Genomic DNA, 13,113 nt, shown 5'->3' on the forward strand with positions numbered 1-13,113 from the left:
GAAATCTTAAGACATTTCCCCTATTCATGTGAACGAGTCAACAGATGATGTCATTGTGCAAGCCTTGTTTTAAGAGCGCGTACTGTTCAGATCTCATGGGTTCAGCTTCCCTGTCATACCTAGAAGAAACAACTCACAGTAGACCCCCTGTTCCTCTGACTCCTAAGATCTTTCTACCCCTGCTTCCATGATGCTCCCTGAGAGTAGGGCTTATGTTCTAGATATATCAATTGGTTCTAGGCACCCCATGGTCAGTTGTTCTCTTGTGTCATTTTAAATGATCTCTGTTTGTCACAAGGATGAGGGGTGAGAGCTACGCTTATTTGTGGGCATAGGACATGCTACAGTTAGAAATTATATTGGTTTAAGAAAGTGGAACCATATTCTCTCTAGGGTTTATGAGCCATGTGCCCTTAGCTAGGTATATGGTACCAGACATTAATTTTTTCTTATTGAAAAGACCTTAAATCCAATTAGATGGGTGTTGGTTTTGCCCACCACATAAATGCCACTGTTGTACCCTTGGGGGATATATTGCTGTTCTGGTCACTGTGAGGTCTGTAGGTTTTGTAGCTGGTAAGGACTGTTGATTGCTTTCCTCCCTTGGCAATTGGCCTAACTCTCAATGCAAAGAGAACTAGCCATTAAGAAGGAGGCCTCCAGGTCAGTCCTAACTAGATTTCTCCAGATTCTGTCTAAAGTGTGTGGTGGCCTCAGTGATGGGGTCTTACCTTCAGGTTCTGCATGGCACTGACAATGGCAATAGCCTATATTATTTTGGGGATTTCTTTCACTTCCCCAAACAACAACTTAAGAGGAGGTTTTGCGTGCCAGGCACTGGGGTTTATGTTGGATAGTCTATGGATCTTGGGGTTCACCCCTAACTGATTACATACAAATTGTTCGAAAAATGGGGTTCATTGTGACATTTTCATACATGCAACCCTTTGACCAAATTCACCCTACTTCTCTCATCTCCTTTCTCTCTTTCTTTCCTAATAGCTTCCCTCCTTTCCCCCAAATAGTGTTTCTATTAATCTGTCTTTTTATTCTTAATCTTTGTTCTGTATATGAGAGAAACACAAGCTGTCAGTTTTTCTGAGTCCTGCACATTTTACTTAGTGCTCATGTCTTACTCTGTCTCTGCATTTGCCCAAGATAGACTAGGCATGCTAGAACCAGCAGAACATCCAACTGACCTTCACATTGACCAGACATGATGGCGAAGTTAGACCAATTGCTCACATCCAGGAGTTTATTTATTTACAAACATTTTGCTCACTTCTTTCCTTCCTTCCTTTCTTTCTTTTTTGTTTTTTTAAGACAGGGTTTCTCTGTACCTTTGGAGCCTGTCCTGGAACTAGCTCTTGTAGACCAAGCTGGCCTTGAACTCACAGAGATCCTCCTGCCTCTGCCTCCTGAGTGCTGGAATTAAAAGCGTGCGCCACCATCGCCTGGCTGCTCACTTCTTTCTGTTCTGGATAGCATGGGTATAGGATTATCCATGGTAGAAGAGATAATTGCTTATAGAATTTACCTTTGTAAGAGTGTTGATTGGTTGATTTTTCTCTTCCAGCTTGTATTATATCTCAGAATATTGAAGTGAGTGTTTCCCAATTCTTGGGAAATGGACATCTCAAAAGGTCTCTTTTATGACCTTTTCTATTTAAAAAAAATTCTTCCTTCCTTTCTTCTACCGAGGTTAATTGATAAAAATGAATTCTAGATTGATGTAAAACTGGGGCTGGCCCGTATGAAATAAATAAACACAGCATGTCTTGGACACCTTTACAGGATGCTGAGTCACTGCAACCACAGTGTAGAGGAATGGAGGGAAAATCAGGGCTCCAGACCCACAGGAAGTGGCAGACTGGGCTCACCAGAAATATGCGTTTCTTTCTGATACTGCAAATTCTTCAGGTTGGAGAAATATTTGATATTTTGGCTAAGGCCTGACTTGTTCATCTTGGCGTTTATTTTGAGCTGATCTTTTAAATACAAAACAATTGCCAGGTCTTAGTCTAGGGGTTGGAAAACAGTGGACTGAGTCTAGCCAGTGCTGCTTTGAGTAAATGTGGTCTATTGGAGAGCAAGTGCTCACCCACAGGGCTTTTCTATGGGTTTCTGCATGCTATACCCCAAGAGCCAAGTCACGATGACAGATGGAATTGGGCTGCAAGTCTTAAGATCTTTACTGTTTGACATTTTACAGAAGAAAATGTGTTGACTTGTGGTCTAAATATTTTCACTCTGTTAACCCAGTTAATATAAAAATAAAAAATGCAAAAGGTTATCAAAATATGTAGCCAGAAACATAATGTTTATTATTTACTTAATCACATCTAATTTTCTATGAAACTTGCTTACTTGATATATAGCATTCCTTTAACAGTTAAACATGCTCTCAAACAAACCACGCATACAAAATATTATAATGGTCCCCAGATCATATTTTTGCAATCATAAAATCACAATAACTGTCACATTTGAATCTAGTGTGACAGACTAGACCTATCCACATGACTTCTCACACCGTACATTTGTGTGTTCCCTCGTCATCTCTATTTATATCCCTTTCCTTAATTTTCATTTTATACCTTCCTCAAGATTGCCTTCCTGGTTGCTGTAATTAAGAAGAAACTATTTCTGGGTTGTAAAAATCTTCCTAGTTGCAGAACTCTTAGCAGACTTGCATGAGTGGGGGGTGACTACATAAGGCTGCAGGATCCGAACTTACTTAAAAAAAAACACAACAACAACAACAATAGGGTCTCTCACTCTAGAGCCTCAATCCTCCTGCCTCAGTCTCCCACATCCTGTGATTAAATTGTGCACGCAAATCTGGTCTCAATGAGGAGACCAGAGTAGATTGCAGAGCTCACGTGTGAGACCCAGGCTATGATTATAAGGGTGACGTGGTTTTTACTGTGGTTAGGAGTGGGAGCTCTCAAATCCTCACTGTGCTTTCTCAGAATCTGGAGCCCTCCCTGCCTATAATGGACATTGTTCTACCATCGTGATGTGTTGCTCGTGGTCGGCAGCAGGTATACACCAAAGGGGACGTTAGCTAGAGATTTTCTGCACAGACAACGAGCCATCAAGTTTGCTTGGCCTATTCTCCTTTGGGGGAGTTTTGTTCTGGTTTGTCTCTGTGTGACACTCTGTCAGCCACTCTTCTGAATTTGCTGGTGGGTGTGGCCTCTGAAGTTGACCAACTGCTAGATTTGTGCAGCTGTTATCTGTGGGCCCTGGTGGAAAACAGTCACTGTAGGTCCTGTGGCTACCTATTGTGGGTTTACCTTTATTCCCTTCCTACCCATAGTCACTCTTCCATAAACACAGAGAGAAAGAGGGCACATGGAGGCTTTCAAACCATGAATATGCCCATAGGAATGAGAAGAAATATCTTCTCTGGCCACGTCTCACTATCAAAACAAACTCGAATGCTATTTTTGTACTGTGAATGTTTATGTCTGCTGTCCTCTTTCTGGTGATATAATGAGTCCTTTCTTCCCTCGATTCAGATATTGTGACCAACTGTAGTTGTTACTACATCCTTTGCTTTGAGTATTTGCGTCATTGTGTGTGCTTTTAGTTGGACTGATTGTGTTCTTAGTGCGTCTCTTGGCATCCTGGAAAGGGTTTGGATTGTCTGTACCCGAGTTGGGATCATTCCCAGCCTAATTTTTCATGTTTTTAAGACACCAATTCGGACATCTTCAAGGATCCTGGTGCCTTTGAGAGTGATTTGAAACCATCATCTATGATTTTGAGTGCTTGTAACTGCAAAGTGGCCACACAAGTGCCGTTGCAGCCTCTGTAGGGTGGAGGAGGCTATGCAGGGCTAGAAAAGGCTATTTGGCTTCAGACAAGGCCTCACTTATAGCCTAGCTGGTTCTTGAATTTGCAATCCTCCTGCTTCAACCTCCTGAGTGCTGAGATTACAGGCACACAAGACGGCAATGAGGTGAAAAGGCTTTCTTAAAAGAAAAAGTGTTTATAGATTTGTTTACCAGTTTTTTAATTGATAATATACTTTTCATGATGCTTGAAAATATGAATCAAATTTCACAAAGTATTATTTGTGAAACCTGGGATTATTTCTGTCTAGGATCAGTTGGTCTCCCTGCTGGCTGTGGTAGAATTTGTGGGCGTGTTCCCCTAGCCCCCACTCCTTGTTGTCTTCCTGCAAGTCCTCTAGGGCTTTCTATGAGGATTATTGTCTTTCTTCCGTGTGGTTTGCTGGGTGGTCATACAGAGGGCTCCATCCTCCTAGACATGCTTCTGGGAGGGGACTATCTTGTTTGCCTAGAACTGAGGCAAAGCGCTGGCACCCACTTTATAATGAGAAGGCCTATTTACTCAGTAGAGCAAGTGGGGGTCTTTTAATTTGTAAATGTGTTGCCTTTTTGAGGCATTTGCTTTGTTATCTGTGCTACATATTTGTATGGACACTCACTTGTAGGAGTTAGTTACTTAGGTGGGGGGAGGAGCTGGCGCTTGGAAAGGGAAAGGGGAAGTTAGGAAATTCTATCTCAACGAAAACCTAAAAAGCAAACTGAGCAAGTCATGGAGAGCAAGTCAATAAACCACACTGCCCCGTGGCCTCTGCTTCAGGGCCTGCCTCCAGGTTCCTGCCGTGAGTTCCTGAACTGGCTTTCCCTAGATAGTGAGCTGTAATCTGTAAGCCAAATAAACTCCATCTTCTGCAAACTGCAACAGAGACACATAACCAGGACGCAACCATAAAAAAGACAACATTCCACAAGTAAATGAAAATTAAAAGCAAAAAAAAAAAAAGGAAAGGGAATAGAATCCCTGTAAATTTGAAGTAGTAAACAACTGTGTAAGGAAGGCAGTCGTGTCCTTGACACGATGTTCTGATAGGAGCTCTTCGCTAAATTGTACAAAGGTTATCTTCTTGTTCATACGGTATTAATGCCTGCACAGGTTGAGAGTTTATTCAGCTACGGACCTGCTGGAGGCAAGAGCCTGAAGACTCGACCATCACTTCTGCAGCTCCAGTGATGAACTCGCTCAGTCTTGGTTCGCTATAGATTTGAAAGTGGTCAGTGCTGTACCCACACAGGTTGGGTCATCCCACTTTGGACTATGTAAATAAGGCTAAGTAACAAGTTAGAAATAGTCAGACCAGATGGAAGGACACTTTGTAAGAAAAAGATCATAGCAACAGAAAGACTGAACCTACGCAGGAAACTAGAGTGCCTGGGATCCTCAGTGCGGGTGTTGGCTTTGCCAAAGCACAGTGGGATTACGCTTCCCTGGTGTCCACGCTCCTGTGTAATAGGCAGGGTCTGGAGGGGAAGGCATTAGCAGTGGCTTCCCTATCAAATAGCACACTTAGCCTGGGAGAGAAACATTCTGGGTCTCTCACAGCCAAGAGGGGACAGTGTTTCCTTGAAAACAGTCTCCCTGCTCGCTCACGGGATTCTGATTTCTAAATTGGTTTCAATTAAATATATTTTTCCCTTCGAAGAAGCAACACTCACCTGTAATCTTGCCTAACTATTGGCAGATCTGATGCCGCAGCGCTCCACACCTTCCCAGTGGCTGCAATTACACACATCAAGTTTCAGCATGGACCACAAGGTAAGAGTCTAGAGGTAAAAGGCGACCACTTATGGGCCCCATTTCGCTCTCGTGTGTCACAGCCTTTTATTGTTGGGAGTCATTTCGAGACACAGTCACTGGCTAACAAAACCATCTGTTAGTTAACAACGACAAAATATGAGGTTGTTTCAGAGTGACACGGGGGCATTTCAAGCGCAGGGGTAGGACTGCCAAGTCTTCTTCCCCTCCAGCCTTTCCTTGTTAATGAAGAATGCGTTTGTTATCAAAGCCCGTTTGGCAAATGCGCTTTCACCTCTTACCTATCTAGAAATCAAAGCTGCCTGGGGAGTTATTTGAGGGTATGGTCTCCCTTTGGAGTCCATCTTGCTCCAGTCACGCTAACAGAATTGTATATGTGCATCAAGAAAACAATACAGTCTTTATGTGGTTCCGCCAACACAGCCTACCCACAACATGGTAGATGTTGGGAAAGCAAAAGCAGTCTCCCCGGGCAGATTCGGTGAAATCTTCACCTTTGTGCTTTCTTACTCTGCTCTTTTGTTTTTCAGAGAGGAGGGGTGGGAGATGAAACATCTCTGTTCCCCTCCTTTCCCCTCAGCCCGATAGTTTCTCAAATCAGCTAAATATAACTCCATTTATTGTCATGCTAAAACGTTCTATTTAGCCGTGTTTAACTGGATATCATGATTCCATGGGCCGACCTTTCACTCCTGGGAAGTCGTTTTAAATTCAATCCTCAGCAAAGGAAAATCCTTCCAATTCGTTGGCTGTGAAAGGTCGCGAGTGGGATGTGTTTTGATGGTATCTGCTTCTGGTTCAATTCTCAGTAAACCCGAGCACGAACGGGGCCTCAATTGGCCTTTGTTGTGGGAGTCTGAGTTTTAAGAAGCCTGGGAGAGCCAGAGCAGGAGACCTGGGGCTGGGTTGCTGGCATCAGCCGAAGGTGCACAAAGGTACCAGCTGAAAGGTGAGGCATAGGAGCTAAGTAAGGTCGATGTCGCCTCCTTTCTGAGCTGATGGGGAGTTCAGACGAAAATATATGGTTTCTCTCCATTTCATTTGATCTCTTTAAAAGGGATATTTCCCACTTTCTGGGAGGCAAAGAGGGCTTAGGTGAAGTTAGGGAAGGAACTAGAAGTGTGTGAACCAGTCAGGAGGAAATTGGAGTATCCTGAACATTTATCCATCTCAGGGGTTCCGAGCTTAAACCCTACGTTTCATGCTTGAATGTCCCCTTTTCAGGTTTTTCTCTGCTCAGGTCAGCAGTGCTTCAGTCTGTCTGGGCGTCTGCACCATCATCATACTGAGTCTTTAATGGAAATAAAATATTTCCATTAAATTCTGTTTTAAAAAAAAGTCTTGTTAAAAAAATCTCATTATAAAAAAAAGTCGTGTTTTGCCAAGAAAACAAGAAAAGAAAAAAAAAATTTCAGTTTGACCAAATCCGTGAAGGGTTTAATAGGTATGACACTAAAGGTTTCAGGTATCGGGTTGTGTGCGATTGTCTTTTATTGTTGGCTTTTGTTTTTTCATTCTGTTTCAACTTTCTAGTCTCTCTGTGGCATAATCTTCCAACCTAAAGCTTAAATCTCTTCCTTTTAACTTTTAAGTAGAGAGTAGTTGGTTCCGTTCTTCAGTACACACATACACACACACACACACACACACACACACCCCTCTCTGTGGATGAAGAAGGCAAGCATCCTTCCACAGTACTATGCTTGTGCGTCTGTGGGAGCTTCCACCACAGGGCTGATTTTATACAATCCCCGCTCTACCAAGCTCCCTGAAGACAGCAGCAGGCTTCCTTTGTTTTCCATGGATCCAAGCGGTGCGAATCCCCTCAGAAGGAGAGCTTTCACCTTGCCGTCGCAGCCACATAAGTAGTTGGCCTGCTTCCTCCATTAGACGGAGGTGGTCCTCTAAAGACTGCATGGTGTGAGTTACCCTAACTCTCCTGTGATGATCTGAATAGTCAGCATCCAACTGTATCCACCTGTATCACCAGAGCCTCTGGATAGGGAGTCATCACGTGAACTAGCACAAAGTGTAATCTCTTGGTGGTGAGGCCTACTCTTTGGCATTGTGAGATCTTGCATAATCTCTTCTTTGATTGCTACATTTAATAGAATGTCCATCATCTTTTGGGGACAAATAAATATCTCTATGAGACAGCAGGAGTTCCCTTTGTAGCTGCTCTAGCAATCTCTCTCACTTTACACAGGGGAGTTCTACCCCTCCATTCCACTGCTGTTGCAAACTGCTCCTGAAGGTCCCCATCTTTCAGAAGGAGGACCTCCATTTCATGGTGGTGATACTCTGTCCTCAGAGAGATCCCTTCGAAGAATTTGTGCTAAAATTTGTGAAAACTCCACTATCATCCATATGACTAAAGAGGGCTCCTCTAGTTGGTCCACTTCCTCTCTTCTTCCTCAAAGACCTCTGGAAGGACCTCTGTCTCTTGGAGGTGGTCCATATCTACTATTTTCAAATGATGGTTTGGTGGCTTGCTCCATCTTGATGGCTTATCATCTAAGGACATTACGTTCATGTCTCTGACAGCATCCTTTGCATCTGCTGGGCTTCCAAAAGGGATGAAAAACAAATCCTCTTGATTGATTTGTTCCTTGGTCCTTCATCTAAAGTGCTGGCACCAATGACAACTGCCAGGTCTCCACACCGATCAGAAATGACACTAGGGTCGCTGTGCAACAGGAGGGAACAGAAGAGACAGCACGTTGTATACTGCCCAGGAACGAGGCTGAAGAGCCGCGTTACCTGTTTCTAAATGAGTCTTCTCTGGCTGTTTAACTGGGGGGCCTTTGATTGGTGGGTTCTAGATCTGTGTGTGTCTTCTCAGTTAGAGAATTATGGAACTTCTTGTTTGCCTTTAAAGGCCAAAAATCTCCAAAATATTACAGGTGTATTTTTGTTATTCTCATATGACTATCATAGGGAACTTTTTTTTTAAGGCTAAGCAAATAAGAACAAGCTGGGACTATAAAGCTTACACAGCTGTGCTAGGGAGGTTTGGCAGGACAACAGATCTGTGTTAGTCAAGCTCATGGGAAGTCCTTGAGGGATAGATGAACACAGTTAGTGTGTTCACCTGGTAATCTTCATGTAACCTGCACTTTAGTCCTGGGGAGTTCTTACTCTAAAAACATTCTTTATTCTCTCTTTTTGTCTTTAACTATGCCAGTAGCAAATGATTTGCCACAGTTACTCTTTTTAGTAAAGACTCTGTAGTTATGACCTCTTTATTCTCTGAGAGGAAATATTTACTAATATCAGGCTTACTTGTTCCAGACTAGATCTCATGCACTCCAGGCTGACCTTTGATTAGCTAAGATGATGCTGAACATTTGCTCCAGTTATGGCCATCTCTCCAGTGCTAGGATTACAGATGTGAGTCTTTTGTGCCTGGGTTATTCCAGTGCTGAGGATGTTGCCTTGGGCTCCGGCACACTGGACAGCAGACTTTCAGAGAAGCACATTTGTTCTTAATGTTGTTTATTCCCTCTCTGTTTCCTTGATGACCACGATGGGGATAATCTCTATCTCACTAGTCTTTTCAATGACTCCATTTGAGGTTTAATTTGCCCACGATTTAATATATCTGATTAAATCATTAATTTTCAGCCTTTCTTTTGGCTAACTGTCAGAATTTAAAGCTATAAATTTCTTCATCATTGCACACTGATGTTCATACATAACTCATTTAAAATGTTGTGCAATAATTTAATTTTGATTATGATGTCTCTCTTTTGCCATTAATTATTTGAAATGTATTTGAAAATTTCCAGGCAAGCGGCAGTGATTTCATTCCTTCTGGGGCATTGCTCTCTGAAGTTTGTTAGACTCTGAGGTTTGTTACTATGGCTGTTTCATTTTTGTAAAACATCTCTGTTAATCTGACAAGTAACTGAATGCAGTGTTTTATAAAGGTTTTTTGGGGATTTTTTTTTGGTCAGGCTCTGTCCTCAGTGCTCTTTGTCTGCCTGGTCTATCATGGCTGCAGGTTGGAGTATATGAACACGTGTCTCTCTTCCATGCATCTGTTCTGTACTTGCGCATTCTGGAGCTGTAAACACGCGTGACTTTAACATGGTTGTGTGGGCCTTGGCAAATATGTTGGCTAAACCTCTGCTGATGGTGTGGGAATCATCTTCACAAACAGTAATCCTGCCACAACCATGCAAGGAACGCCTTCCTGCCTCTGAGGGAAATGGCATGACTCGCTTGTTCTGCTCAGCGCCTGCCTCACAGGTCGGTAGCCTTCTCAAGCCCAGAGATTATACAACTTAGAAACATTTCTCACGTAGCCCTATGACTGGGCTTCCTGACGCAATATCAGCCTTATCACTTGCACGCTCAGGAGACTTGGATTAATATGAATTAAATTATCTTATGGGACAGAAATTTTGCATGAGGGACTAGTGAGGTGGCTGGTGGGTTCCAAGTCTGATGACGTCGGTTGATCCCCGGGATATACATGGTAGAAAGAGAAAACCAACTACTATATGACCGCTATATGAATGCCCTCTGACCTCTATATGAATGCCACAACATGTGCATAACCCCATGTAGATAAATACATGAGATTATTTCAGAAATCTGGCATGAAGTATCTATCTGTTAGCAAGATGTCCGAGATAAATTATTCCGGGGCTAAAAAAGTACACCTGAAAACACAGCTGGGGACTTAGTCATCTAGTCCTTCTAGTAATTTGAAGTTATTCATTTCCAGGTTAGCTAGTCAGATGGCTTTTGTCATCTGCAGCTGTGCTGTGACAAACACACCCATTACACAGAAGAGGAAACTGAGACAAGCAAATTGCTAATGCCTTGCACAGGATGCACAACTAACAGATGTGAGAGTTGGCCTGCGAACCCAAGCCTTTCCAAGCCAGGCCAGGGTCCTCTCAATAGCAGGACTGGTGCGGGTTTCTAGAAACCCCCAGAACCATCGAGGCACTTTAAAGGAACTTTATTTGCAGATCCAAGGTCTTGGCTCATGATAACCCCATGATGGCATTATCAAGTGAGAGATGATGCAGCTCCCACAAGACTGGCCAGAAGTGTCAGAGTCTCTCCATCCGTCCTGTCCACTGCTTAACCTTTTTGGTAATCATATCCCTCCTTCCATGTTCCTTACTCACCTATATTTCTGTGTTAAGTTTGAGACTCTCTGGGCATTTGTTTTTTCATTCATCCAGGACAGCAAAACAAAAGACAAAAGCTCTTAGCATGACAGGGATACTTCTGTAATGTCTTTCTTGTGAGCAGATAATTAGTAGTTTTAAATTTAACTTATGCCTTTCAAATCCAGTATGGAAACATTCAGAGCTGATCTGCTGCAGGCAGAGAGGGAAGAACAGGAGGGAAAGGAAGAAAAATAAATCAAGAAGACGTTTCGAGAATGAAATGGTAGAGGTGATGAGAACACAGTGATGGCTTCTCCATGTCTGCCCATCACTGACCGTTTGTGGCAGATAGTCTCCGTCATGTCCCACATGCGTACGCTCTCTTCATCCATCTTGTTGCTATTTTCTAGCTGAGCAGAAGAGTTCAGAGCTGTTAATAAGTAACCACCCCAGTCCCACACTGTTAAGAAGGCAAAGCAGGAGCAGCTGGCTCAATCAAAGCCACGGTACATTCACCTGGCGAGGGATGACAGCCCTCCGGATATGGTGCCCCATAAGCCTCCCACAGTGCATCCGGATTATACACTGCCAGCCCCTCCTCTAGGTGGGACAGTGAGATATCAGCACTTAATGTATATTTATTTATCTGTTAATTCACACACAGAGGCACACAGACACACACACACACCACAATTAACCTCCCCAAAGCAAAGAAAATTGGTTAATTTCTGCGTATACTTTGACCAAAGTCTTCTGGAATAAATCCCAGAAGGAAGACATAATGGATGACAAATGGGGCAGCATTCTCAAGTGCCATACTTTGAGGAGTGATGCAAAACCCCTCACTCGAGCCTCACCTCCCACATATATTGAGTAAACAAAGCCAAATAGACCAAAAAAGCAACAGGAGCATAACACACACACAAAAGTGGAGGGGCCATGAAAATACTTTCTGAAGGTCCATTCCCCTAAGGGTTGAGGTCAGACATATGGTTCTATTCATCAAGCGCTAGACAAAGGACTTGGCTATTTCATGCCCTGATCATTATTGTTGGTTAAATTAAAGCACGATCAAAAAACGTGTAATGGAATATTAATTTCAGTTACTGTGTCTAATTGAAAACACAACCAGGGTTGTGACGATGGCAAATGGAGAGAGAACACTCAGATGCACGTCCAAGCCCAGCTTACTCTTTTCAAGTCGGGCAGTAGCAGTTATCCCTAGAGCCGTGCTTCAGTGCATCAAGAACAAGAGTTAGCCTGGGAAAAAGGAAGAAGAGCTAACTCTCAGCTATCAGCAGGTTTCAGAAATGCAAATTCAGTTTTAAACCTATCAGTCGCCGCGAATGGATGCACATAAAAGACACTACAGACACATACAGTCCCTGAAACCAAGAGCTGAATGTCTTCCGTCTTGTTCCCAGTGAGGTCTAGACCCTGGCACCAAGGTGATTGTTGAGTGATCGAGGGGAGGATTGTTGGAGACCTCTGTCTGCTGTTACAAACAAGAGTGCTTGCTTTCTCAGACAGTTGGATCTTCGGCAGTGAAAGTATAGACCAGCAAGAGTTGGAGAGGAGAAATCAGCTGTACCCAGGTCAAAAAGATGATGACTGGAAATTGAATTCTGCTCCTCTGTAAGAGGAGAAAGAGCTCCTAGCTGCTGCTGGTCTCTCCAGTCCTGTAACTTGGAAGTTCTGTCTGCTTTATTTATAGCTGTATTCTCAGCACTTAGTGTGATGCCTAGCACATGTTAGGTGCTGCATAAAAACATGTTAAATTGATACAATAATGCTTGGCGTGGGTTGAAAAGAGAGGACGGGCTTTGGGATGCAGAATTCTACAGTGTGGTTTCATATCTGTGCTGAGGGCTGGGTTAAGTTGTATTATTATTATTTAAGGAAGGTATATGAACATCCTCCTCGATTTGCATGATATGTCTTGTAGGGTTAACAAACCACAAAGGAAGGACTAGGGAAATAGTTCTAAAGACATCAGCTACAGCCAACTGGATGAGAGTTGTTCTAGAATGACGAAGACATCTGGAACCTGCGAGGGGCTGCCAGTCACGTTGTCAGTACGGGGGAGGTTAGCATGTCCTTGAGGAGAATTCACAGTAGATGGGGATCTGTCCTCTCAGTGTCTCCTGCCCGTTAATAGGGATTGACTTCTTCCCAGAGGAGGCTTGTACTTGTTTTTAACAATTGTGCTCTACTGATTGGCAAAGGCTGGTGTGATGGGGGAGATGGGAGCGTCTGTGTGGAAGCACGGCTACTGAAAACGTCCTTCTGAAGAATACCCTCCAGATGTACCCTGACTGTAACTCCTGGCAGCCTGAGAGAGGCAAGCTCTGACAGAATGAGCTGTGTGCACTGT

At 43.3% G+C, this 13,113-nt stretch overlaps 1 pseudogene; it reads right to left on the bottom strand.

Annotated features, from left to right (window-relative positions):
* Positions 1-7,629: 7,629 nt before the first annotated feature.
* Positions 7,630-8,231, bottom strand: LOC142836635 (RNA binding motif protein, X-linked-like-1; annotated as a pseudogene).
* Between the last annotated feature and the right edge of the window lie 4,882 nt (positions 8,232-13,113).

The sequence above is a fragment of the Microtus pennsylvanicus genome, chromosome 16 (assembly GCF_037038515.1).
Source record: "Microtus pennsylvanicus isolate mMicPen1 chromosome 16, mMicPen1.hap1, whole genome shotgun sequence".
Lineage (NCBI taxonomy): Eukaryota > Metazoa > Chordata > Mammalia > Rodentia > Cricetidae > Microtus > Microtus pennsylvanicus.